This window comes from Brienomyrus brachyistius, unplaced genomic scaffold (assembly GCF_023856365.1).
Source record: "Brienomyrus brachyistius isolate T26 unplaced genomic scaffold, BBRACH_0.4 scaffold158, whole genome shotgun sequence".
NCBI lineage: Eukaryota > Metazoa > Chordata > Actinopteri > Osteoglossiformes > Mormyridae > Brienomyrus > Brienomyrus brachyistius.
This window is the reverse complement of record NW_026042433.1, coordinates 167,285-171,811: the sequence shown is the minus strand read 5'-3', so window position 1 is coordinate 171,811 and position 4,527 is coordinate 167,285.

Sequence of the window (4,527 nt, the reverse complement as noted above, 5' to 3'; positions counted from 1 at the left end):
TGTATTTATCTGTCAAAAGTCCAGCACCAGGAAAAGCAACAGAGTGACAGTAGAAACTGTAATAATAATGGAAGTGCGCCGCCCTACAGGGAAGGAGGAGTGATGGGAGTCCCGGTGGTGGCTAAGCGCGCGTGGGGAGAGGCGTCGTACTGTGAGGCTTCATGAACTTCCGATGGGGCAGTGCTGTCATACAGCGGGGAGCCTGAGAGGGGCACTGTGGCCGGGTGCGAGAGCCCTGGGTAATGAGTTGTAGAGCTGCGCAGTGTCACGATCGGGTACAAGCAGGCAGGCGATCGTGCGGGCAAGGCGTGCAAGGAGCAAGCGGACAGGCAAAAACGGGAGTTTAATTAGGAAGCGCGGACGGGGAAACATCTCACGCATACAAACATCAATGACAGACACTGGACTCAGGTAAGACACGGACTGAAATACACAGGACTGAGCAAATTAACTAGATACAGCTGGGTACAAATCGGGAGAAAACACGTGGGTAATCAGGGGGCGTGGCACACAGGAGGAGCGGACGAGCCGGGCATGACACGCAGGAACTGAGAGCCCAAGCTGTTGGACATTCCACTGGACTAGGAGACTGGGGTGAGTGAGGAGGAGCTCATTGACCACAAACTGGGATACTGGCTGTGTGTGAGCAATGGGGTGGAGATTAAGGAAAGACGTTAAATCAGCATGCAGTGTTGCCTGGAAACAACAACAAATATACTAGTGTCACTGTACTAAAACAATATCAAAATAATGCCTATTTTTTATTCATTTTACTTGTAGAGTGCAAAGTACAAAGGAAAACAAAGAGTAACTATGGCGAAATAAATCAAAGCATGTCCCAGAATGATGGGCCTGAATGGATCAGGACAGAAGAAGGCGAAAGTCCTGTTAACGAGGTGAGACGATGCAGACACAGGCCAGGATGTGGGTATAGGCGAGAACAAGAGGGAAGACGGGGGCCCGAGACTCAGCATGGGGACAGGTGGGGGAGGGGAGGCACGGGCTCACCTGGAGCTGCTCCCGGAGGTGCCGCTATGACTCATGGGTAACATGCCGGAATGGGACGGCACCTGTAGGCTGGACCAGTTGTCATGGGAGGGCAACATGGACAGACAGGTAGACGAGCTGTCTGAATAAGCAGCTGCAAGTATAAAACAATAAATGAAGCAGGTATGTGGTGGGCAGTGTTACAGCGTCCTTAATATGGTCAATACAGAAAAGGCATGTTATCATGTTATGTATATACTGCCTCCAGTTACTTAATGCCTAACTTTAATACATTGATTGATTTGTTCACTGCTGCAGCCTGTGTCAACTTTCCTTTCAGACAGATGTAAAGTCCATTCTGTTTTTGTTCTGTGTAGTTTTTTTTGAACAGCATATGGCTGAATTCTGTTAAACCTCAGACTGAAGAAAATTGTGTTAATTGAAAAGCAAATATCAAAAACTCAGTCTGCAGGAATGTTTTTCTAAATATTTCTGTGGACTTTTGGAAATTTCACGAAATTCCATTGCTCCATTACATAAACACTGAGTGAGATTTCATTCCCATTACTGCAACGTATGAAGAGGATTATGACTTATTACTTTAGGTTATCGGACTGAGTGAGTTTTGGAAATTTGCTCTTCGATAACTGAAGCAGTGCTGTGAATGCAGAGGTTATATGCGTCGCATATCAACAGAACTGTATGTTTATGTCTTGTCTTAATTATTTTGATTAAATGTCTAACTATTCCCAATATGTGTGAACATACTTGGCCAAATAAAGCTGATTCTGATTCAGTCAGAGGGTAATCGTCGGTGTGCTGTACTATCGTGGTGACCCACACAGAGAGCTTAGGACCATGATTTCAGTGTGTGCTTGTGTGAGGGGACAGGCAGGGCGGCGGCTCACTGGGTGATGCACTCCTGTGGGTATAGGGGCTGGGATAGGGGGCGGAGCAGTTACTCCTCAAGGAGGAGTAACAGTCACAGCCGTGGGGGGAGGAGAGGGAGAGGGTGCTCCCAAACTGGGGGTGTGGGTTTGATGAAGAGCAGAGAGACCCTGAGCCTGGGATGAACCAGCTGCCTACTGAAACGAAAGCGGATAAAGACAGAAACTAGAACCTCAAACTAAACAACACAAACAACAATATCAAGTTATATTCAATCATTAAACCGTTATATATTTAATCTAAACAATAGTAATAAATATCGTTCCGATTCAAAATATCATTTACGGGTGAATCTTATGACTTGCATTGGGAAACAGGAAACGGGCCAAGCTGCAGGGCCAGTTCAAAGGCATAGTGCGAGGCGCCCAGAAAGGGGGCGAGGTCTGGGCGGAGTCAGCTAAAGAAGAAAAAGGCCTGACCTTTTTCTGGATGCTGTGGACTGTGTTTGTGTGTGAGCTGCAGCTGCATGTTCCTTACATTTTTTTTATTAACACCAGCACCGTGAGGTTTGGCCTGGACTGGGTCCTGTCCTGCACGGTTGAAGACATGTTGACTGATGGTCAGCCCGTGTTCTGTTGGATCCCACAGAAAGGAAATGGGAATCCCGTTTGGATCGGATGCTGACAGTTGAAAAAAAACTCATGTCTGTGTGTTATGAAAGAATATCAATAAATGTTTCCGAAAGGGGATGACTCATTTGGTAATTATTTACGGCTTATGTTATGGCTGAGAAATTTACAGTCTTTACTAAAGTCTGACTTCTTTCGAGTCACCTTTAATATAGATTGGACACTCTCTATGCTATGTACAATACTTATATAGATGGTACATGTTTACTTGCTTGCACAGATGGTTGATTAGGTAATTAGTGTAAGTGTGTGTGTGTGTGTGTGTCCAATCGCATGTATGTCCAAGGTCCATAGTAAGTAATATACACTGATCAAGAGATGCCTGAAAGTGGATGAAAGAGGACATTAGTGGGTGTATCACTTAGTGTAACGGGTGCAGGAAAATGAGCAGGACTGCAAGCCATATAATGACCCACTGTCCTTATCTAGCTCTTAATACAGTATGCATACAGTGATGTATCTACAATGGACAGCTACTATAAGCAGATAGCACAGTACAGGTGCTTAATCTGTATGCTATTTCCATCCATCCATTGTCCAAACCGCTTATCCTACTGGGTCACAGGGGGTCCGGAGTCTATCCCGGAATCAATGGGCACGAGGCAGGGAAGAACCCAGGATGGGGGGCCAGCCCATCACAGCTCACACTCACACACCATTCACTCACACATGCACACCTACGGGCAATTTAGCTACTCCAATTAGCCTCAGCATGTTTTTGGACTGTGGGGGGAAACCGGAGGAAACTAGCAGCTTTGTGTGGTAATTGTTTGTATTAAAAATACATTGGATCAAGTCAAATTATTTTTATGAAGAATTAACATCTAAAAGCTGCTAGTAGACCGTGGGAAAATAATTTTTCTATTTTCTTGCTGCCATCTCGTGGCCAAAAGTAGGTATTGCAATTTCCATCATATGTAAGAGGGCCTGCCCATCAGAGTAATGTACATCCTGTGACATGTATTGACTATCAAGACAAACTGAAACACGGTGTATTAGGCTGTCAATGAGTACTGGACTAGGGTGAAAAACTGCCTGATAATCTACCTATTAACTAGAAGAGTACAAACTGGAGACGGATCCCCTAATACAGAGGGATTAACGTCTGTGCCACATCCAGAACCATTCAGTGTAGGAGTCTGGTGGTTCTACTGGATACTGACAAGTACCCAGCCCCTTTGTTCCCTCTGATAATCATCAGTCCTCCTCTGAATGCCTTCACCACTCTATTCCTGAATAGGTACACATTTAAATATGCTAGCAAGATCAAGGTATTGGGATAACTGTTAGGTTCGCTGTTAAGAGAGTTGCAGTGAAAACCATCATACACAGTGGCCCTTTCTGGATAAGATTACCTCCCTCTGATCTAACAGGTCAAGATCAAAGCAAGGTGCATTGCAATGTCTGACACCCAGCACACTACAGCATATAAAATACAGGTATCCATCGCCTTCCGCATTTGGAACCAGGACCACTTGTTGCAAGTCAATTTGGGCGTATCTCAAGTTATACGAGAGAGGCAAGACATTAAGGACAGTATACACAGTACTGAAATAATAATGTACATATTAAACCACAGCACTTAATAAACAGATACTGCACTTACATTTCACAAAAAAAAAATAAAGCACAGATTGCACTAAGAAATCAAAAGATGCATGTGCTAGCAAACAGTGGGAGCTGAGGAAGAAGCAGTGGTGAAATACTTTATTGTACAGTACAGTAAGTTTCTTTTTATAGAATGAAATAGCATACAGGGGGCGGCATGGTGGTGCAGTGGTTAGCACTGTTGCCTCACACCTCTGGGACCCGGGTTCGAGTCTCTGCCTGGGTCACATGGGTGTGGAGTTTGCATGTTCTCCCCATGTCGTCGTGGGGTTTCCTCCCGCAGTCCAAGAATATGCTGAGAATATGCTGAGGCTAACTGGAGTTACTAAATTGCCCGTAGGTATGCATGTATGAG